Below are 25,827 nucleotides of genomic sequence, written 5' to 3'. Positions count from 1 at the left end.
TCAAATTGTAATAGATATTATAATTATTGGGTTTTCTTCCAATAAAACACGTTAATAAAAACGCTACGAATATATTCCTCAACCCAATACATTAATTGTTTTCATGTTCTAATTAAGAGAAATAAAGTATGCACTCTATCTATCTATCTATATATATATATATATATATATATATATATATATATATATATATATATATATATATATATATATATATATAGTCTACCTCTCACCGGGAATCGAACCCAGTTATTTCGCAAGCTAAGAGAGAGCTCTTGGGGTAGAAAGACATGGAAGATCATGAGAGTAAGAAATGACTTCGTTGAGAGTTAAAATGTATGTCTGAATAAAGTTTAATTAATGCTCTGTGTACTATTGAAATAGCATACTCTCCTTTGCCACGTATTGGTCCAATGTAATTCCCGATCGATAAGATCACAGAATTTTCAGTTTTACTCTAGCATTGTAAGACAATTAAAGATCATTCCTAGTAAAACTAGATCAACTCAAAGTATATCTGAAAATGCCTTAATGCTATCGTAAAACTGAGCTCAATTTTGCATCCAAATGGTATTATTTAGTTATTATTTGGTAAATATGTTCAATTCCATCTAATTTATTCTGACAATAACTATATTCATTAAAACTAAAACTTTTTCGTAGAATGTATGATGTGGATACTTTTTACATTTTTTTTAGTTTATCTACTTGGGCCGCTTCATCGTAATAGAAACACAACTACTTATACAATTATAGGTTAGAAGGAACAAAGTCAATGAAATGACTGGCAGAAATGACTTCAGTTACCACAGATTTTCAAATTCCTTGCGCAATTGTTTGTCATCACACTGCGTTGAAATTATCAATGTAATAAAAATACATGTAAATCCATAAAGAATTTTACTGATAAATATTAAGTGCTGGTAGAAACAGATTAGTGGGTAAGTGTTTCGAATATAAAAGTGGTTCGATACGTAACACTACACATTTCATGGTTAGGACAAAATTTAAGAAGCAACTTTTTGTTTTTATTTTATTTTCATTTTAAAGTCATAATAAGAGAAAATCATACGCTGGATATTATTTGGGTTCTCTTTCTTTAGAAATAAATTGTTTTCACTGCCTTGCTTTTCTCCTTCATCTCCTTCTTAAATGCAATTTTATAATTCAGTTTGTACCTTATGTACGAATGGGTGCTCTCTTGGCTTATAAAGTTCCCACCGCCGAACTGAAACGTTTCATAATATACAAGTATAAATTCGTTTATTGAGAACAAGTAGTTTTAATTTATCCTCGACATAATTTACTTTTCTTTACTGAGAATTTATGTAAGCACATAATGGCTTATACTTTTCTTTTCAGATATTGAGGTGATTTAACATCACTTTTCAACAACGAGGTTATAGGATGACACAGGTTCTGCAGTTTAACGTGAAATCCAAAGTCTGTCCTGCTTTTCTGTACCAAAGGCAAGATATTAACCATGCTAATGATTCTTATCATGAAACCAAAAGTAAACTTTCATATAATTTAAAAGTTCATGAAATTGTCAAGTACTGAAAATAATCTCGATGAGACGGAAAATAGTTTTCCTAGTATAAATAGTTGTTTTCATCATACAAAAAGAACCTAGGTAGGTTCTATATATTTAGCAGAGGGGAAATCATCCTCTATTTCTTTTAAACCTGAACATTATCCATTCTGGCTCTCAATCTTTCATTGATTCCTGAAAAATGTGTATTGTAAGGTCGTAAGTAGCTAAAGATGAATTTAATGGAAATAATCTTTACGACATATTGTGCAACCATAAAATAGGTAATTAAAACATACCAATATATAATCACTAAGAAGTCCTTGAGCTACTGTAAGAGGGACACGGAACAGCAGAACCACCCACCAGACGTTGATAGGGATCGATCGTTAATGTGATACTTGTGCGTAGAATGAGGAAGGCCGGAATATGATGAGGGTCAAATTGTGATGATCAGTTGATTGGGAACGAGCACCTCGGAAACAGCGCCACTTGACCGGATGTACGTGAGCTGACGTGATTAATGTTTTCCCATGGTATGAAAAGGACGTCTGTACTCCGACTCCTAGATCTCATGCTGGCCATGAAGATCAGCAGCCATTTTAAAGAAAGCTAAGAAAACTAGCATGTTGAAGACCACAAAATCTGCTGCGCTATTTGAAACACAGAGTAAACACGAGCTGTTGTCTTTTCGAAACCAAAGAGACGTTATGCAAGTAACAGGCAAGCCGCCTTCCACAGTAATCCTGAAACGTAATCCGTTCATCTTATTACAATACACTTGGGACCTACTACAAGTTTCCCGGTTTTATAAATCAATGCTGGTATTATGCCGAAACACCCACATATCTCATCATGAAGGCCTACATCGAGTTTAAATGCAGTTCGCAAGAACGTTGCTAAGTTATTTAAGATGTCTGTGACAGCAACGAGCTGCAGCATGCTGCAGAAGGCAAGAAACCTCCCATCCAGCTGAAAATAGTGATTAGAAATCTATTTACTGATACCGTGGTCGCCAATATACGAAAAACCTTCAAACTCACAAGCTGTCTAGTATTGGAAGTCAAGTCAAGCAGCTGAACAAATTCAATCAGGATTTCTCTTCTACAACAACTAGAAAAAAGATTTTGCTTCTGCTGTTTCTTATTATAGTGAAGAAAACCCCTGCTACCGAGAAGATTCGCTTTTGAATTTTAAGGTTCACATTGAGACTTACCAACACCGAGGATACTCGTATGTTCAATGATTCAAGTACCAACGTCTTGGTCACACCCAGAATACCTGGCAAGCTAAGCCAAGGTGAGGTATGTTAAATGTCCGGGAGACAATTGGACGTATACATACCAAAAGTAAACCATGGACACTCCTGCTAAGTGTGTCAATTGCAAGGGTACTTACCTGCCAATTTTCCAGGGTGCCCCATTATATAACGCCGACTAACTTCTCAGAGGACCACCACTTCCGTACAACACCAAGAGACTCAAAAAGCCATTAAGTCAGTTAATGCCGATATACCCATATCAAGCTGCATGATTCAACTGACACATCAGCTTTAAGACAACGTCCTGAAGATGGAGCTTCCTTCTAGGAACTTCTTCAGTTGCTTAAGAGTCTTCATCCTGGCGAAATTAAAATACCGCTAATTTACGGTAATTATGTGATATCTTCAAATAGATAAAAGATAATAGAAATGTGGAACAAGAGCGCCCTAGACAATATTATTTTACATGAGAAACCGTTATCATGACTCACTTATCTGCTTTCGATTTCGAGCCATTTTGAAAATCGGCATTTATTTTCGCGTTTCTAAACGGCTGAAAACGGAAAGCTACTAGGTGACTTGTGGTAACGGTACCGCATGCAAAATAATATTGTCTAGAGCGCTCTTGTTCCATATTTCAATTATATTTTATCTATTTGAAGATATCATATAATTAGTGTAAAATTAGCAGTATTTTAATTTCGCCAGGACGAAGACTCTTAAACAATGGAATCTGATTTCTAAGCTCAAGAAACTACGAACATACATCTATAAGTTCAAACAGGAATCCAACCCCTTACCAAGTTGGGAGATTATTGAAACAACTTCAAGAATTTTCAGAAAGCTCACCTAAGATTCCGAAAAATAAAAAGTCAAACAGTAACTTCCTTGGATACACTCAGGATGTGAAATTTTATCAACGCAGAAAACCTGACGGCATGTTCTCATTTGTCTATATAGTTACCAGAAAATCAACAGCCTCCACTTCTACAAAGATAAGAAAATTCTATACTGGAGAATCAGATGAGTGCCTACGAACACTCACACGGGAAAGTCCCACAAGTTGTCGCTCAAATCTGATTGCCACATAGCACATCTTATAGAGTATCATGAGAAATGAAAATTGAGTAACATTTAAGGTGCTATGGACCAGAAGGATAGGAGCTACGGGGCTTCAAAATTTGAATATCCAAAAAATTATGTCATGGAATTATGTACAATTAAAGTAAATATCTTGAAAACTGTTAAAGCAATCAAAACAAAAGTTGCACAATATAATGAGAACAAAATACTCTATCGAAAACAGTGTTGCTATAGGACAAGCAGTGTTGCCCACTCAGCATACAATATTTTGTTTGAAGTAGCACCATATACAAATGTACACAGATTTAAAATGAACTATTATCATTAAAACATAACAGTGAAGTGTAGTGGTACAGTGTTGCACACTGTTGGAGCTACGTGTGCTGAAAATGTTCAATGGAGAAATCTGACATGTGGCAACAGAACATGGTACTTCCGGTTTCAATATTAATTGAGAAAATATCACGCCATATGAACCAAACTCCTTCACGAGATACACATATGACGCTACTACTTGTTAAAGTCATACAGTTTTGAAGTTATCTGATACGTGCTAAAGACGTTATAGAGTGATTTTCTTTTAATAAAATAAGAAAATGTAATGTGCCTTTTATACATTAATTTTCTAAATTTCGTTAATGTTTCATACTAAAAAGTTCAAGTGTACTTGAAAAAAAAAACCTAAGAAATTCTTTTCATTTTAAAACTATTTTACTAAGTAAAAATTTAATATTTGATACAAAATAAAAAATATTTCTGGTAATTTTTTTCATACTTTAGAGAGCTAAACAAGTACATCTTAAATGACAGAAAAACATTGGTAAAGGAAAGCTTAGAACTAAATGCTTTGACACTTCGTCTCTGGAAGTAATTTTTAAATATATTTAATCTTAACTTTTTATGCCTTTAATTTTTAACTATATCGGCATTAAAATATTTAACTATTTATTTGTATATTGAAATTTCTAATGTTCCTTCCGGAAATGTTTTAATATATTTATTTTTAAAAATGCTTTTTACTATTTAAAGTGATTTAGGTTTTTCTCATATCTTATCAAACACTGAATATTTACCTAGGTAATTAAATAATCCGAAATCATTACTACTAATGAAAAACATCTTGAATGAATACAGGTATATGTATTACATAAAGACTCCGAAGATTTATAAGCAGGAGGTCGACCACAACGAAATAATAAATTATAAACCTTCATTAATGGGACTGCTCATGAATTAAAATCATTACAAGTGGCACCAGAACGTTATCGAATGCTTTAAAAGTTCAGTACTTCACAGTTTGAAACATTGCGTTAACACGAAACATTTACAAGCTTTCACCTACATAACGTCACGGTTGAGCGCCATGACGCATAATTAAAGAAAATTTAAAACTTCCCATTAAATTCTTGTTACGTTGATTCCTTCTTTGTAATTAACATTACGTTTTAATTATAACAATAAATAAATTGATATTAGAAAAAGTAACACTATTCATATGTTTTAGTGTTATAGTTTCTTAATGACTGTGCTTACCTTTTCAAGTGTCATTACAATTTAAAATTGTTTCATCTCGTTACCCGACAAGTTAAAAAGAAATTATGAAGATATACTATCAATTAATATTATGCACTCAGTTGTTTGTAGAGAATAACAATCATGAAGGATTATCGATGAAACATTAATAATGTTACAAGTGATTAAAAAAAAATCAGGACACACATATCTAAGTAAAGCGAAGATATCTTGTATTTCTTTTCTTTCTTTTTTTAATGTGCAATTTCATTTCCATCCGAGGATGGGCGAGCCGTAGAAGGTAACGCCTTCTTTAGGGCAATGAGCATTCATTTATTGGTAGTATCATTGGGAGATGGTTATCAGGATTTATTTCTTGATATATTTATCTGAGAAGGTGACCTGAGCATGGTATGTAGTTTATATGATGAAATGAAGTGCAGTAACAGAACACAAGGATATATGATATTAGTTGCGACGAGGGTGTTAAGAGTCTTCATCCCGGCGAAATTAAAATACCGCTAATTTTACAATAATTATGTGATATCTTCAAATAGATAAAAGATAATTGAAATATGGAACAAGAGCGCCTTAGACAATATTATTTTGCGTGAGGTACCGTTATCACAAGTCACCTAGTGGCTTTCCATTTTCAGCTATTTAGAAACGCGAAAATTAATGCCGATTTTCAAAATGGCTCGAAATAGAAAGCAGATAAGTGAGTCGTGATAACGGTTTCTTATGTAAAATAATATTGTCTAGGGCGCTCTTGTTCCACATTTCGATCATCTTTTATCTATTTGAAGATATCACATAATTACTGTAAAATTAGCGGTATTTTAATTTCGCCGGGATGAAGACTCTTAATCTTCTGTTCTGGGGCTACTCAGAGCGGAACAAACTTGGAGACCTGTTAGAAAACAAAGATCATTGATGAAATTGTCTGGAATAGATGTATGGATGGTGATAATATCTACGAGAACGAGAGGTTATAGTGAGCGGTGGCTTGATCATGTTCATGGATAGCAAAAAGATGATCTAACGGTGAATATGCATAAGGTGGTAGAGCTGGAGTCTAGTCTTAACAGTTCATGGAGAATCGGATAAACGTCTGCTATACGGCGTTGAATGTAACGGGAGCAAAGACTGTACAGATGTGGAAAGAGTGCTGGTATAGATGTGCGACGGTGGATCTCTCTTGTGTTGGCGTCCGTAATGGTAAGGAATAAGCAATGCGTAAAACATGGCGTTCTAATACTTGTAGTTTATCATAAAACTTCTGTAGAGCCCAAATCCAGGTGACATGTCTATGCGTACTAGTAAGAGCAGGACGAACAAAAACTTTATATGGATAAAGAATGAGTTTGGTGTTAAGACTCCAGTTAGTGTCTTTTAAACTCCGCAACAAGTTGATTTTTTTTTTTTTGAGTTTTATAATTAAATTTGCATAGTAATTTATAAGATTCGTATATCATTTTCGGCAGCGAAGGGAAATAATAATAATAATAAACCTCTATTTGACGGTTTTACATGCAGATGAAATAATCAACTCTGGTAAACAGTGAAACGGATTACACACACTTGAAGTTTGAATTTCTTCCGTAAGATATAAGCCATTTGGAGGATGTTTAGTGCCATCTAACGACGCGATGTATAACTTCTACTATCTTTGTTTCAATAGTAGAAAATGGAATATGGATCGTTATCATTAATATAACTGTTTCCTTTTTGAAAATATTAACGAGTTCAACAACAACAAATTCGGTCAAGATAATCGCTTTAAGTACCTACTGCAAGAGACAATTTAAAAAATTGCTTTCGTTCAATAGTTATCTTGTGGAGTAACGAACGGACGGACGGATACGTACGTATATGCGTACTAACAACACAATCTTATTTCCCACATGCGCTATCCTAATAAAAAAAAACAAACAATGTTTGTATATCACAAACATATAAAATAATGAAAATCGAAGTAGCGAGATAATGATATAGAAAATAAAATTTATGAGATATTTAAGAAAATAACCTTCTCTAAAATTAATTTATGGAGCGCTTACCTATAGTGCGTGGGGTCCCTGGTTCGATCCCCGGCCAGATAAGTTTTTGGTCGGCAATATCGTATCTGTGGATTTTCTCGGGGTACTCCCGTTTCCTTCCACATTTTTATTCTACAAAATCTTTCATCACCATTCACTTCCCTTAATCATTCGTCTCCCTTAGTCTAAAGGGCATAATCGTGGGAGTTAAACTGATATATTTGACTTCATTTAAAATTAATTAGGAGTATTTTTCACAAATAAACTTTTAAAATCAACGCTTTTATAAAATGTACAAAATAGGAGGAAAAAATTGTAAGGCAAAATTAAGTCATGAGGCTATGACTATAAAATTATTGCGTGCTCTAATCGGTTTGTCATAATTCATTATAATCAATCAATCCCACCAAATGGTTTCATATTCTTTGTCTCATTTCTTCATTTTATCCTATCAAACGATTAGTTTATCCTTTTTTGTGCATTGTATGAATACTTCATTTTTAAAAGCTTCTTTTTCAAGTTTATTATTTTAAACTTTTTTCTTATAAATTGTTTTCATAAATCATTTCCTCAACTCTATTGGAGTTTCACAATCTGGAAAGGAATTCACGAAGATATCCTGGACTTTATGCTACACATGCCAACTCCCGAGTATTTTGGTTGCATAACGAAGTAGGATATTAATTAGTGCAGAACAATATTAATTATTTTACAGTGAAATGATAAGCTTTTTCGAAAATTGTGTGGAAAATATTGTATTGTCATCTTGTTTACGTATCTGTACAAAATTTTTGTCGTTAGTATGGAAGTGGGTGAAATTAAAATTCTAAGATTTGATTTTTTAAAAATAATGTACTAATAAAAAGCACTGTAAAAGGTACCAACCTTTTAAAATTCTATAGATTGTCTAATTAGTAACTGCTCATAATACCATCAAGAAATGTGGAATTTACGAAGTGAATCTAATCTTAGTTTCACACAAATATTCTCTTCTTAATTCATGCTATAATCAAATGCTACATAAAGCTAGTTCTTTTTTTTTTTTTTAATCTTTTAAACGTTCTAAATCTAACACTTCTTTTAGTTCATCGCTACAATGAGAAAGAAGGTGGTGCAGCAAAAAGAGTATTTCGATAATAGTTTTATAAAAAACTAGATATATCATTTACGAAAATCTTACCAGACTTTGAAATAATCATGGAAAGGGAAAAAAGGACAGAAAAGAGTGAGTTGGTCTCGTATGTTTCCTAATGATCTGGTTTCCGAAAAGGAAGTGCTAATGGGAATACAAAATAAGGTGTACATGGTCGTCTGTTTAGTAATTCTATGGTCAGTCTCTTATAATATGGTATGTAGTACGTATTGCATTGTTTTATATTAATGACAACCTGCAAGACACAAAAAAACATTGAGTTTTCGAGGAGACGTTTACCACTGAATTTCAATTATATATATGAAATCGAAAGTGTACCAATCTGTAATTATACTATATTGCAATAAATTATATGCATCCGCAGTAAATTATGATCGTAAATTAATAATATTTTGCGATTCAAATTTTCGTTTGCATCACACATATCTTCATTGAAGCCTGATGATGGTTTTGGGATGCGTACTTATTATCACATTTAGGCGGCAAGAAATTGACTAGAAAAAATATAAATCGAATAATACCTAATTTAACTTTATTTATTTATTCTGATTGATCAACGATTTCCATGTGAAATTGGGCCCATCTAGCATTTTCGGTTCTATGAATACGATTTTGCTGCTAGGTATCGACTTTGAGATTGGCCATTTAGTAAAAATGTGGGAAATATCATTTCAGGTGAGTCTAACAGTTTTGACTAGCAATACCTTGACATGGGATAGTGATACTCAAGAAAGCAATTTAAGTATTGTATGTCATGTCTTTCAGAAAAGTCATTTAGACATGACTTGGGAGGTGGGAGGGGAGAGTTCCTGAAATTTTCGTGAATTCGAAGTTCAGTCAAACCTCTTTATTGCCAAGTGGCTAACTTGCTTTGCTTTCTGTATAGCACAATCCACCGGATTCGATCCGTAGTTGAGATCAAATTCCTGGATAAAAATTCGATTAGTGATTTAAATGCCAGCTTCTGCAGTAGAATCTGAAGAAGATATTCCGAACATTACATCGTTTTTGGATGGCTTTCATAACGAAGTGGTTCTTGAAGGACCTAGTTACCTTTCTAATATTGAAGTGGATTGACGTAAATGGATTTAACTGCATATACGTATAGTACAGAGATCAATCTGAGATGAATATTATCAGTTTGGTTTATTATTGTGTTGAAAACATAATTGTATAATATTATGATAATGACTCTTACTTGTAAGCATGTAATCGCGTCACAACTATTGAGAGAAATATACACAATGAAGTGAATCACAAAAGCTTAATGGGTTAAATACTATGGTCGCAACTTTCGAGCTATATGTCGACTAAATCATTGAAATTGTTCTATGTAGAAATTAACTATAAAACGAGAATTGATTAAAATTATGCAGTAAAACTGCGAAAATAAGGAAACAATGGATGGCACAGATAAATCGAAATTGCCTAATTCCGAATAGTTTATCACAATTATAAAATATTGGTTAAATATGGAGGTGGAGCGTCACAAAAGATGAATTATTATTTTAAAACACACACACACAAATGAGTACACTAGTAAAAGAATTCTCAAAATGTAGAAGAGGATTGCACGTAAAAACATGATATAAAAACGGTATAGGTTCCAAGTAGTACATCTTCGCAACAGCACCCAAGTTGAACGCCTAATATATACTTGAAGTCTTGAAGTTCACCTCCAAAGAGGTGTTTTATACTGGCGCAGATGTTAAATCCGTCTCGCCAACAACACTAGATAGGTGCTTCCACTAAGTTGATCAAAATTTCCACAGTTATACATAAGTAAATACTGTATAATCACCATAGTTGCAATTACGGGTAGATTGTCATATGCACATTGTTTGATAAAAGTTTGCTATCTTTATAACATAGTTGTGGTGTTGTCCACATAGATACACAATATTCTGGTTTTCACTCTTGCGCACAGGTCGTGAAGCATTTCATTCACCCAGTATTTGAAATATTTAACTGTTAACATTACCAATAGTGTTGTGTTGTGAGACAAGAAGTACATTTTGAGATTCGAGACGAGACGAGATTAGACATTTCTCGAGTCTCGAGAGCAACCCGAGTTCACCCAAGTCTCAAATCTCAAACACTTTTTACAGCCGTGTGCACCGACGAAGTTTAAACGAGTGTTCCTTTAAACGTACTCAACTTTAAACGTTCAAGTTTAAACGTGGTTCCCGGATTTTCGTTGCACCATTGAAAATCCAAGTTCAGTAAACCTCGTTTAAGTAAACTTCGGTCAATTTGTAACGTTGACTCTGATTGGTTGTCGTCTTTTGTCTTTAATCTTCGTTCAACAACGTAACAAATGAAGAAAGCATACCGCGTGCCAGTCTTTTCGACTTTCGAGATTGTTTGCATAAAGTTGTGAGTAGTCTAATCGTAATCGTAATTGTGATGGAAAAGATAATGAAACCACAAGGGAAAAAATTTTCCGAACATGAGAAATGTAATTTCATTAGTGGAAAAATACAAAGACATTGAATGCAAAGAGACTGACTTGGATCAACGAAGTTTAAACCCCCAAATTCGGCTGTTTAAGCTAAAACCAAGTTTATCCACCATTCGACCGAGACTTAACCTTGAACGTTGTTGGTGCAACAGCCATTTTCACTGATCTTGGTTATGACCCTCGTTCAACAGTTGAACTTCGTTGGTGTACACGGCCATTAGTGATATATGATTCATAGTATGAAAATTATAGGGTCTATATCAATAAAGTGTAGGAACATAATGAAAAGCATTTACCAACATTTAAAGACACGAAAATCATTACACAATAAACTTCAACGATAAATATAGTTTAAATGTTTATGTAACACATCTTTCGTGTACCCCTCGCGACGCGGAAGGCTTCTGATAATTTCTAGATGACATCAAGAAAAAATCTGAGCACACATTTTGTAAATTATATTTATATAATGAGACGAGAAAATTTGAGACGATAAGAGAGAAACTTTCCGAGAATCAAGAAGAGATGAGATTTCTACAAACTTATTACGAGACGAGACGAGAAACATTATTTCTCATCCTGTCTCGTCTCATGAGCAACACTAATTACCTAAAGAAAAAAGCCAAAGATTAGATATCAGCACAGACAAATAAATGATTCGAAATTATGGTGTCACATGGTTAAGGTGAATATCCACTTTACTCGTGATTGGTCAGCCAGTCGCCCATCTAATAGGGCAGTATTTAACACCTTAAAACCGGCCGGTGATTACAAAACTGGTATTGATATACTGCATTAAAAGTTGTGTATGCAATACTCAAAATCATTCGTAAGGAAAGTAATGTGATGCGAAGAAACACTAGGCCCGTTTTCCAGTTATATCTACTGGTAGAGGGAATTTCCGTAGCGAGTAGCTGACTATCGGAATTTTCTGTGTCGATGCAGGAAAATTTGAAGGCAAGTTCACACATCCCTTTTGGCAGGGACGTACGCAATTGATGAGTCTTGGGGATCCTGACTTGCCTCAAAATCTCGAATTTTCTGTAAATTTAGTCTAATTTTTCATGAGTGATCTTGCAAATTTCAATATAATTTATCGTCACATTTAATTTAGACATCCCAAAAGCTTTGGACTTCTCCCAAAAGAAATTCCCGCGTATGTGATTGCCTTTTGGTGCCAGGAGCTGTCCTAGTATCTTTAGGTATCGAATTCCAGACTATGAACACAACTTGGCACAGTCCAACTCATTTCTAGGACTACTATAAAGTCAGGGGAATTACAATGCCAGCCCTGCCCATTTCAGATTAAGGCTAAGGTATCATCTATAGTACATACCCCTGGCCGCCCATTTTAGCAGCAGAACGAAACTCTCTTGGGAGAATAATCACCGAAAACTGACATGTTATTGTATTGTGACTTATCGAAGTACTAAACGTGATACAGAGCACTACTTTACGCAAGAATCCAAGAAGCTACCATTACTTGAATCATAACCATTGTTATTGTCATGGTAGGTCGTTATAAAAAAACTTAAGCATGTTTTAGATATATTTTTATTAGTATTATTGTAATTTGATACTACGTTAATGCATTATAAACTTTTAGCTGAATGATAGACGTAGTATATAGGAAGAATTTGCATATCCTAGAACAGTGGTTCTCAACCGATGCGTCGCAACACATATGGTGTGTCATACAGTCCTCTAAGGTTTGCTGCGAAATTTTAGAATTAAAAATAATGAAGAATTTAATAATAATTAGCTAAAATCGAGACAGACTGTACCAGTCAACATTTCCAGTGGTAGTAACAATACTCACTGCTATATAGAGCCATTACAAAAACTAATTGATTTAACTGTTATAATAATAATAATAATAATAATAATAATAATAATAATAATAATAATAATAATAATAATAATAATAATAATATTGAATTATTATTATTATTATTATTATTATTATTATTATTATTATTATTATTATTATTATTATTATTATTATTATTATTATTATTATTTCCAAGAAAAATATCAAACAAATGTGTCGCAATGTCCTAGATGTTCAGTAAAGTGTGCCATCAGTCAAAAAAGGTTGAGAACCACTGTCCCAGAGGATTGTAAGAGTAGTGAAGGTACGTATTTCTTAGTAACACAACTAGTAAGCTGCGTTTATGAAAGAAGAAAAGAGATTATTCAGATTAGATAACGCTTTGAAGAAACATAATCATTTTTTTTTAAATACTTGCTTCGTAATTCACAGTTATAAAATTAAGATACCAACAAAAGTATTGCAATTTTAGCAGCGTTAAGTACTTTCATCATCTGAGAATTTTTTAGTCAATTGATTTAAATGGAGTTTTTTTTAAATTTATTTGGAATGAAATGCAATTTTATGAATAATCCAGTATATGTAGTTTTTTCTGATTTATTCTTCAAGTCACGTTAAATTTCCTTTTTTCTTTAAAAAAATTGAATTTACGTTATAGGTCTAGGATAAATTCAATATTTATCTTAAATTTGATTTTTAAATATTAAAATTACATATAGGAAAATCTAATTTGCATTAAGTAATGGATATTTAAGTAAATTTGAAGAACTTAGTAGAATCAAAACACTATTTTTTTTTTCATTTCATTTCAAAGGAACCAGAAAAAAAATCATATAAATTAATGGGCTAAAAACAATGATGATGCAAGTCTTCAACGTATTAATGGTTTACGTCAGCTATTTGTGTGTACGAATGATGTAGGTCTAGAAAATTAAGCCATATCAGTGGTGTGGCGTGATACCGAACACTATTCACACAGAATAATTTATTGTTAGCCTAACCAAAAACCACAATACAATAACTTCTTCTTTCTCACCTCAACCATAGGTTGATAGAAACTTTAAAACTTTTCTCTTCCTTCCGAGAGATGTTGTATACTTTGATAAGGTCTCTTTTTCGTAACTGCATCCAGATCTTGTATCCTTGGTCTTCTCCTTCCTGGTTTTCCTTCTGCTTTTCCCTGTATGAATATGGTGATCTAATCGGAGTGCCGAATAAGATGGCCAAGCATGCAGTTTCTCCTTTTTCCTATTATCTTCATGATCTGTCCTTCATTAGCTTCCTTCAGTACGTCTTCATTCATTTTCTTTTCGGTCCATGATATGCGCAGCATTCTGCGCCAACACCACATTTCAAATGCTTCCAGCTTAAATATTCCAGCTTTTCTCACTGTCCACGTTTCTGATTCGTAAAGAGCCACGCTCCATACCAGAATTTTAATAAATAGTTTTCGAATAGATCTCTTTTCCATTTGTTGATGTTAGCAGTCCTCTTTTCCTATTGAATGCTTGTTTAGCCTGTGCTATTCTTGAACTTAACGTATTTTTTTTAGTTCTTCCGTCCGAGGATACTAGACTCCCTAAATAGGGAAACATTAGATTTTCTCTCCCTCTAGCCATGCGTTTTGCCCTTTCTGTCCTGCTCTTGTGCACTTTACGTATCACTTTGGTTTTACTAACTATAAATTAATAATTACTTGCGTGCAGATTTACCTCGTCACTCTATACTACTTGTATTATGATTGCTTTCGCCAATTATTTGGTTAGAATAAATCTGTCACGGTGTCATTGAAAGCTGTAACGAGTTACCGCACCAATCAACTATGTTGCCACGCAAGAAGTCGACGAACATGCGCAAAGAAAGGTTCGGAGGCCTGTTGCTCCCCATTTACAATAAGTTGGGATTTTACCGTCCAGTTGAGCGGTAACAGGGCCTGTTACACATGTTGACGACGTATTGTGTTGACCGTGACAGTAGCATGGAATGGCAGCAGTGAGGATTCAATGTTCTCTATCGGTTTATTATTGCAATTGTCCTCGCCGGTAGCCAAATTCTCCATTGACTCATTTAACAAACCATTCAACAACAGCAACCAAAATTACCGTTGTTATTAGTATTCTATTAAAACATGTTATGAGCTATTTAAACTACTATAAACTTCAGTATTTAGTGTTACCGCCGGTAACAAGGGCTACATGAACACTATGGTACTGCATCATATACATGGACAGTGCAAGGAAAATTAGAATGTTTCTGACGCCTTGTAAGGAAACCTCTCGAAGTAGCCTAAATATATTTTTTTTTTCTTAAAGTATCAGAACTACTTACTATGGTAATTACAAAAAAGCAACTATTTCAATCCAGTAGCGTTTTACTAGAGGGGAGGGTGCAAGACTCTCCGATTTACATACAGCTTCACGTTTTTCATTGCTGTCCTCTTTAAGTGACACCCCTGTTTCAATTACGCAACTAGGATGACACGTGTCAAGATTCTGTCACAACAATGCTACCGATCTTCAATACCTGTCTATCGCTAAGATTTCCTGGTGAAGAGTCCCAGTTTCAACGTGATTCATATGACAACTGCACTCGTTTTTTCCTGAATCTAGAATAACCATTCAAAACACCAAGAGGAAATAGCAATGAACTCCTATACGAAACTTTTAAACACATAATTATATGCTGCAGAAAACCATAAAGACCCAAAGCTCTTAAGCTGAGAAAAGATATGACGAAATCAATGACAGATGTGGAAACTTTCAAATCAATAACAATAATGGAGGGCTGCTGCTTCCCAATCTTTTTTTACTGAACGCCCACAATACTACGAATCACTTAGATTAGGCTAGCACTATTGCTGTCCTTAAGAGATGTTCACAGGCACAATCTGTCTCAATATTTATTTTTACTTATTACTAAAGATTTCGCGATAAAAACAAAATTTATCATGTAAATTCTAGATTTATCTGGATTAAATATGATTTATTTGAAAATTCTCAAATTTTGCGCCATGGGGCTGTGCGTCACATCAGTTGGGAAAGGCTGATGTAAATATAGGGTGGCCCAAAAGTAGGTATACAGTCCCGTACTGATCAACTCATTGCTTTTTATATCAATTTTTTAATTGTTATCCACCAGGTAGACAGTTTCTTTATTATTTGTTCTTAATGTCTTTTTACTTATATTTTAAGCTCGGAACAGCCGAAGCAAGTAAACCTATAAGCTAGAATGTTATATTTGATCAATGCAGGGGTGTATACCTACTTTTGGGCCTCATATTTAAATATGAGGCACTGTGCCGACATATGAGAATGTATTATATATGAATATATTGTGATGTTCCACGTGGTGTTGAATACAACAACTTCACGCTTATGTTTACAGCACCACCACATGGTTTTACAAGAGGATTATGCACACCAGATGGATCCACTATCACCTGCAGACGACGGACTTCTGGTTCCTCCCACGAGGCAGACGACGACAACGAAGCAGCAGCGCCACCGCCGTCCGAGGACCCCTATAAATTTGATGGCCGACAGCGGACCTGTACCAGTTCTCTGGTGTAATGGAACATTAGGAGTAATCTAACCCCAGGCCTGTAGTCTGCCACGGGACTCTTGGCTTATCCTTTCTTCTGACTTAGCCTACTACGGGGCTCTGTAGTCACCTAACCAATCCTCTGCTTGCCACGGAGTATTGGGATCATTAACATCACTCTGCTTAGCCTGCTTCGGGGCTCTGTGGAGATCCTGTCTGAGACCTTTCGGCCAAAGACTACCTATATCTAACCTTACAAACTTAGAGAAACCATCTTTGTAGTATTTTTGTAAATACTGTTTATAGTAGAATTTTTATAATAAAAGCTGATAGTGGGAGTCGAGTCCGGACGCTCTTTTTATTAACGCTCTACCTACAACCTATATATGACAGAGTTTTACAATATATATGCTTGCTTCCTTTCGGAGTTATAGGCTGCCGAAATCATGAAAAACTGAACTTTAAAGGTCCATAGCTCCAAAACTATGGGACCTACCGAAGTCGGGTCAAGACTTCACTTAGGAGCTAGCATGTGCTCTATCCAAATATCCATGTTTCAAAATCCTGCGGTACTTCCGCAACAGTTTTTATAGAGGGAGTTTGGCTACTGGCATTTAATTAGAAGTATTTACCAACTACCTCTACAAAAATGAATCAATTGAAATGCGAAACCAATTTGTCGAACAATGCAATTTTAGAACAAAGTGTACAAACGTTGGTTTTGCTCAAAAGTCGTCTGCACAATATTGGTTCATTACAGTACAAGTCACTTGTACATCCAAGTGTTTCAGACGAACCATACCTATTGCAAGTAAAAGTGGGTTTCTCATTTGAGGTTTTACCATTCATTTTTCGCTTCACCCACACCCACTTAAGTAGGGAGATCGGAAAGATAATTTTCTAAGAATTAGATTTCCTCTTTAGCATTATGCCACTTATATCTTTTTCTCCGTTGGATTATTCTCGAGGCGTGGAATGATAAATACGCTCTCTGATTTCCTATACGAGTTTTATCCTGTTCATTTATCTCCAACAGTTTTCACATTTGGTACTGAACGTTTTATCTGATACAGGCACCATGTCTTGGGGGGGGGGGGCATTTTGAATACGGTGACCGATATGAAAAATCTTTTGCCACAACACTTTTTTAGTTTTTAAAGATCTATCGAACGAGATATCACTTGACCTATGTTTTTCCATTGACAATTTTGAAGTTGGGCGTTGCGCCCCCATGAAAGGCGACCCTAGGGGTTACAACGACATCATTCGACGTGTTTTATGTCATTTTCCTGATTCATTTTTTGTTGTGTTCATTTATCTCCAACCGCTTTCATATTAGTGGTACTAGACGTTTAATCTGATACAAGCGTTATGTCTTAGCGGCCATTTTGAATACGGCGACTGATATGAAAAATCTTTTGTCTCAACTCTGTTTAGTGTTTGAATATCTATCGAAAGAGATATCACTCGCCCAATGTTTCCACTTAACATTTTGAAGTTGGACCCCGGCCCCCATGAAGGGCGGCTCTGGGGAAGCACCGCGACAACACAATTCGATGTGCCCCCAATAGATATCAGGGGTACGTAGAACTGTGTGATATCCGGATTTGGATATTAAAAATAGATGATAAAATATTGAAACTCGATCGATAGATGGAAGTATCCGCAACTTCGGCAAATATTAAAAATTGAATAGCAATATTATGAAATATTAAATATTAAGTTATTGAAATATGAAATATCGAACATCAAATATAGAATATGAATATACCGCAAAAATTTATTGGGGCCACGGTGGCTCAGTGGTAGAGCGTTCACCTCTGATGCATGGGATTCCTGGTGCGAGCTGGGATCGCGCCAAGAGAACTGTGTGGTGGACAAACACCGTGCGTGGGTTTCCTCGGAGTAGTTCTCCCGTTTCCTCCCACTTTCTTCATTCCACCATTTTTCATCATCACCGTCTCCTTTAGGCTAGACGACATAACTGTGGGACGTAAAACTCATATTTCTTTTTTTGCGAAAAAAAGAAAAAGAAAAGAAAAGAAATATCGAGAAAGTATCGAAATACCATACTCGAAAATGTTGAAGATCGAATTATCAATATATCGGTCAGTAATATTAGACCTATAACATCAATATTTTGACGTTTGAAAATATCAATGAATCGTTCGATATATCCACTGGCGTTTGACGGCTCCCTTTCCCCGAGTTGGCGGCCCAAAGATTTCTCTATCTTTGGCGGCTTGTGTAACAAACTATCGATTCTCTAAAAAAAAATCCCATCCTTCAACGATTGCAAAGATACTAGGTATAGAAATAACTAGTAATTGTAGTTACGATAAGGAATGGTAACAATTCAGATCTCAACTGTGGCCGCCAGAATCTCTATTGGAACAAAATGAGACCTGTAACTACGACCTTGCTGCTACTTTGCATGTAGTTAGTTTATAAATGTGTAGATGGCGAGAATGTGCTACACTCGCTGTGGCGCTGTTGCGGCTAAGGTAAGAACTACGTACTTCCTCACCACGGTGACACGCACATTACTTATTCAATTCTGTATCAAATTGTTTCTATAGTAGAAATGAGTTCTATTCGTACAACAGTATTAGACTAAGCAGGGGCGGCTTTAGGACCTTAAATTTGGGTAGGCCCGCTCCTCGCTTATTGATATATAAACATATTTGATTGATTAATGAAAGTAGGAAATTACTTTTACAGTAGTGGCTGATGCTATTTGTTAAATAATTATCTACCATTAATATAAATAGTGGAAAATATATTTACTCTTTATTGTATCTTTTAGCGTTTATATATTTTTCAAAATTTTTGGGCAGGCTGCTACTGAGACTAAGATATGTGTTTAAATTAAGTGTAATCAAATTATATGACTATGATGCTATAGATATATCTTAATTTTGCGCTTCCAAGCTGGGCTTCCTATAACATGTGACAAGACCGTTAGTTTCTCATTGAAAGTTTTAGACAACTGCCATACTACTGGGGACAACATACCTATCACACCAAAAAAAGCAACAAACCTTTTTTGTCATTATATACACAACATTGAGTTGGAAAATCCAATACATGCCATTGACATCATTTTGTGAATCAATTAGGAGTTGATGAAGGCTGTGGGAGGAGACAAGAAAGAAATAGTATTAAATTGATCAACACATCCCTGCAACGAGTGTGGCTCATGCCGCCAAAGAAACATTGACATTGGCTGGTTATTTTGCGCAACGAGATACACACATAATAAGTAAGATATTTGTCTAAGGCTTTTAGTCAATCTTGCCTTAACCTTTCACACAAGAAGTATAATAAAGCGAGTTAACGTTGTCAATTTCTCATTGCACTTGACTTGTGCAGCACATAATTTCATTAGTCTCTATGGTAACCTTTGATCCCACAATTTCCTTCATGTTAAGGGTTCTGGATTCTTTCGCATAAAATCTTTCTAAGATAACTTTATTATTTATATTGTATAATCTCTGTGTAATTATTCAACGTTCTGAGAATGAACTAATACCTCATTAGCTGATATTGCTTTTATTTCTTACTTTAGACTACTATATTCACCTGTAAATTAATGCAAATGAATTATAGTATGTACAATGTCAGTAGGGTATCCTCACTATTCTTTAAGGTGAGTTCAAAAAAGTGCTGATCGCCAAAAAAAAAAAAAAAAAAAAAGGACAGCCATTTCCTTTATCTTTTCAATGTACACTCCAATCCCGTCCAACTGAATCCCAATTAACCGAATTTCCGTGTTAACTGAATTACTAAAAGGACACTTTTACCAAAGAAAATATCATTTCACTTTCACAAGCTAAATTAAACTTCGTACTTTTAGTCATACGACTTTAGATTAGCTCTAATGTTCAATTTTGAAAGGAATCACATGTTAACATGTTATTATTCTGAAAATAAATCAAATAAACAATACTGAATATTGAGAAACCTTTATTCCGGTTTAACCGATTTTTTATTTAACCGAAGCACTATCGATCCCATCAAACTTGATTAAACCGGACTAATGTATTTTGGTACGAAGCAACAATATTTGGAACAATTCAGTCAAAATCAAGATAACAACCCGTGCAGTTATATATATATATATATATATATATATATATATATATATATATATATATATATATATATATATATATATCCATATCCTTTTATATCCTTTTATATCCTTTTGCGTTGCTTTTGCTAATTCAGCAAGCTGGCATGCACATTCTTGACTAAATTTGTGCTTAAATATCACCGGGACTATCACCAATAAGCTAAGCGGCTCCGAAAAGTATGGATTCGACATTAATCTTAGTTATTTTGGACATTTTATTTTTCACCCTCTCTCACCCCCACCACTGCAGATAGAGGTAGAACTTGGACAGCATCAGGTGTGTCACTATTAATGTCAGGAACCGAGAAAGCTATGGATACAACCTTTCAGGATGGGTCAAATGTGGCCCGTAGTTTGCAAGCAATCTAAGAACCAGAAAATGCCTCTTCAATTCTTAACATCAGCCTTGAGATCTTTTGACTTACATTTTCCCTGCTCCCTTCCATCAAACAACCTTAAATAATCTGTGTTCCCCCGTCGCCCAATTTTTTTTTTTTTCAATGCCCTCTTCGGAAATGAAAACTAACTCTGGAAGCGTCAACGCTTACGTTGAGAACTACTGCTTTAAATGAACCAGTATGTCCGGGATTTTATTTTCCTGAAGGTAGACCTACTCACAGAAACTATCACGAACGGACTCTCTTCCATTTAATAGGAATTTTAGCACATGCGAAGGCTAGCGTCAAAATCTAAACAAGTCAAAGATATTACTAGATGCTGAACACTATTGATCATATTACTTTTTAAATGAGTACAATATTATGTTGTTTTAGTCTGTAAGACAATTCAAAGTGAAAAGTTCCTTTCATAAATACTTAAATTTAAAAAAAAAAATTGGCTAGGTAAATAATATATTTTGCCAACTTAAATATAAGTTTTGTTACTGCATACTGTTTGTACTACCAGAAAAGAAGATACTACATTAAAAAAAAAAAAATAACAACAGAAAGATATTTCATTTGAAACAAAGAGGATTAGTTCTAGTTCTCTACCTCTCATTCTGATTTTTTTCTATCGAAGTAAAATTCTCGCCATTTCACCAGAAAAATAAAGAACTGTGAAATATAAAGCAAATATTTCTCAGTTACAAACATATTGGAAATAATCCTCCTATTTCATTCAAGTTCCTCAGTCACCGTTCGTTATGTTCTCCTAATTTTAATTGTGCCTCAAAATTTGTAACATTTCTTAAGAAAAATAAAAAAAGAAAAAATGGCTGGAATTTTATTGGATAGTCTCTCAAATGCCATACTAGTCTTTATCCAGCAGTAGTCAAGTAAGGAGTTGATCGAGTTATTATTATTAGACCATTATTATTATTGTCATTCAATCTTATGCAATTTATTCACACCTCAAAAAAAGAAAAAAAGAAAAAGAAAAAAGAAAAGAAACAGAAACTGCAGAATAAAATGTAGCACCGCTTGGGCTCTTATTAATATCTATCTTGTGTAGTACAGAAATATCTATTCTATGTTTCGGTAGCCTTCCTCTTTGGTCTACCGTCTAGCGCGCATGTCCAGGTCCTGGTTTCAATTCTGGATGGGAGAGTATCGAACGCATTGCAGTAATTTAGATCCCACTTTAAATTGTACGTCTTGCTGACAAAAGTCTTAAATATAAATTAATCAATCTATGGCTTGATAGAAAATTGAAGCAGCTTCAAGAGTTAATCTCGATGCTCTGCAACGGATTGGAGAATCCAACAAAGAGACAGCAAATTTTTACAATACATAGAAATAGAACATAAACCGATAAAGGGTCGAAATGGATTGATTAATTTGTATTTATATTTATGTCAGCAGCGAGACTATACGGAATGTGATCTACAGTTTAAAGTGGTCTCTGAAATACTCCTACCAGGAATCAAACCCGGGATCTTGTGGACCAATTGCAAGCGCGCTAACCACAAACCCAGCGAGGAGGGCTTGTCAGAATGGAACTACCTCCTTTTCCCACCAATCTGTTCAATGTATAAAATATTAGACAACCCTGACTTTGAACATCACTCAAACTGCAAAACATCATCAGCTCTAAACAAAAATGAAATGAAATCTTTAAGTTTTACATCCCACGATTATGCCGGCTAGGCTATAAGAGACGGTGATGAAAAAGGAAGGAAATGGTGAAATAGAGAAAGTAGGAGGAAACGGAAGAATCCCGAGAAAAAACATTCACATGGTGTTTGTCCATCACAAAGCTCACTTGGCGCGAGCTAGAATCGAACCAAGGACCCCATGCACCAGAGTTGAACCTCAACCACTGAGCCACCGCGGCCCCTTGCCCTAAACAAGTTTTCTTAGATATAGAAAGAGATTGTGTGACTTAAATAATATTTTCTTAGTACTCGATGTCTAAGAAATAATTCGAACATTGCGTTGGCTGTACGAGTTAGCGTGAGCATCTATTATACCGTAAGACGAGGTTACTTTGCACAAGATTTAAGCCATTTTAAACAAAATGATTTAGAACACTGTATTTTAAATATATAAAGCTATATATAAGGAAAACATTAGTGCAAGTTCATTAGTAAACATTCAGTATGACCATAGTTATTGAAATATAAACTTTGGTGCAAAGTAACCCCATAGGTGAGGATACTTTACACAACATACAAAAAAGTATGTTAAACATACGAACATAACGTTTCTGTGCAATGTTTTCCCTTCAGTATTTATACATTTTACTTTCTACACAAACCTGCATGCAGTCTACAAATATTGATATTAGAATAAGGGTACCGGTATCGATACTTAGTATGTATTACCAATATTTGTAAAGAAAATTATGTATTTTCTGGTACCGGCACAGGAACTACATTTTAATAGTTTAACATATGTCCCACAAAAATACCAACTCAGGAATAGAAAAAAATCCCCGTGAAGTGATTTGCCTTGGTTATTCCTTATGCCCAAAAATATCATCCCAACCAATCAGCGGAAGATTTACAGGGTTTGGGACTTTCAGGCTGAAGCCCTCCCAAATTGCATGATTTCTTTTTTTATAAATCTAATGTTAGTCATTCCTATGCGCATAAGCTGCAATCTCACCCCCCCCCCCAAATGTTTAGTGATTTCTAAAAAAAATTAAACCTTTGTGAGTAAAGCCCCTCTCAAACTACTTTTCTGTTCATCCGCCACTGTTCATAATTTATTTTCCAACAAGAAATTCATTCCGGCATCTACCTAAATAGGAAATTTATCTAAATTTAGAATGCAGGAGGTTCCAGTAGTAATTATTTCCTATCTAAGAAGTATTTTGGACCGGCGCAAAGTAACCCCGAGTAGAGGCTGAAACCGCCTTCTTCCAGTTTTACTTTTTTTTTTTTTTTTTTTTAAATGTTTTACATTTCAATTTCAACTATTGCAACAAAGTCCCATTATACACAGTAGTATTCTACGAAACTGACCTAAGTTTGACGGAAATTCTTGTACGTGATATTTTTCAAATTTTGGCGGTCTTCACAGTGACTGTTTTCCATACTTCTACAACAACGAACCCTCCGGGTAATTAGAATTGATGTTAACCACCAACACTACAGCCAAAATACAGGTAGATGTTCTATCTTACGATGGCAGTTGAAACTCCTCTTTACTGTTTATGGTTTTGCCGACAGAAGACTGTGAAACTCTTTTCATATTTTGTGCAAAGTAACCCCGTCTTACGGTACACTAAAAATGTGAAAATTTGAGTGTTCCGAACGTTAAGGGATCTATTCAATGTATATAGAGTATTAAACCTTAAACCTTATATATTAAACCTCTACCTCACCGAAGCTCAGCGTACATTTTCTTTATTTTAAAGACCTACATTGTATTCTTGTTGTTGTAGTGGAAATGGTAATAATACTTACTTGAATGTTGCACTCCATTTCACTGTTGGTCTGCCAATGAGAATCACTGCGTTTGTGGTGAGACTGTGTGTGCTGGATGAGCTATTATAGACGGCATAAGAGGGCTCTTATCACACATGTTGTATCTATTGTAAAAAGTCTTGTCGTGCACTTAATGGTCAGTGTCAAGATTCTTAATCTCAAGATCCGTAGTCCATAGAAACACTTTTAATTGATGAAGTTAATCACTTGTAGTAGCAGAAAAAAAAAAAAAAAAGGAGGAGACATAACACACTCACACACTTTAGATAAACTCTTTACGTATTCGTATATTCACAAGATAAGACAATAAACAGAAGAAGGGGGGAAAGCTTACGGAAGTTGTCGTTTTTTTTTTTTTCAGAAATGATTTTTGTAATTTTAAATGATAGTATACGATATACACGTACACAGTGCAAAAATAGCACATCCTCTTGTCAATAATGTATGTGACGTGTCCATATGATACCTTGAGCTCCCTCGTACCTATATGGTTAGCGTAGGCCCAAATTCGATTCCTAGTGAGAAGTCATGTGGTTCGAATCTCACGTTAAGTTGTAGGTTCACGTGTTATATAACTTCGATGCTGAAGAGGACGCTAAAATCCAAACCAACTAACTGTAAGTCATGTGTGAGCTAAAGATTGTTATACGTAAACCATGTCTCGAGAAACGAATGTTCTAGCCACGTCTCCTGAACAGTTTCAGTAACTGTGAGCAAAACCATGTTCCCGTAACTTAATCAGAATGTTCTTGTATATTTAGTTATATATATATATATATATATATATATATATATATATATATATATATATATATATATATATATATATATATATATATATATATATATATATATATATATATATATATATATATATAAACTTAGCACTCTAGCATGGGAAATTCCTGTACTGTGATTTCAGTCTTGAGTAAAGTGCTCGTATGCGCTCAAGATTTATCGGCATTAGCAAACGTAAATGAGCAAGTGCGGACAAACAATGGCTTTTAAAATCTACAGGGTGGCCACAAAGTAGCTACCGTTATCCCTGAAAATAAGTAACATAAACCACTAAACGCACATAAATAACTACATGGAGAGAATTGAATAGCATGAACAAGAATGCTTTCGATAAGTTTTATTGAGATAGGAAACATTAAGTGTCCAAAGGATTAGTCTGTCGACCGCCATTCTCATGACAAAGGATAATACGCCACTATATTCTTTGCGACATTTTGCGGAGTATTGCAGTTATAACTTGAGTGAAAACTTGTTTCACAGCTTCTGTCAGTTCGGCAGTGGTATCGTAACGCTTTTATGCAAAGATGTCCTTTATGAACTTCCACAGCGCATTATCACAGGTAGTGAGGTCTGGGCTTCGTAGAGGCCAGTCAAGTGGTTCGGACAGAACTG

The 25,827-nt window shown here is 34.7% G+C and overlaps 1 protein-coding gene across 1 annotated transcript in view; it reads right to left on the bottom strand.

Moving 5' to 3' along the window:
* LOC145694883 (open rectifier potassium channel protein 1-like) overlaps positions 1–24,443 on the bottom strand; it is a 180,783-nt gene extending 156,340 nt beyond the window's left edge. Inside the window, exon 1 of the mRNA XM_081771598.1 lies at positions 24,397–24,443. The gene's annotated coding sequence lies outside the window, so the exon portion shown is untranslated. The remainder of the gene's footprint in view (positions 1–24,396) is intronic.
* Between the last annotated feature and the right edge of the window lie 1,384 nt (positions 24,444–25,827).

The sequence above is a fragment of the Thermobia domestica genome, chromosome 9, assembly GCF_964235325.1.
Source record: "Thermobia domestica chromosome 9, izTheDome1.hap1.1, whole genome shotgun sequence".
Taxonomy (NCBI): domain Eukaryota; kingdom Metazoa; phylum Arthropoda; class Insecta; order Zygentoma; family Lepismatidae; genus Thermobia; species Thermobia domestica.
Note: the sequence above shows the minus strand (reverse complement) of the source record. Positions and strands in the feature narration are given on the sequence as shown.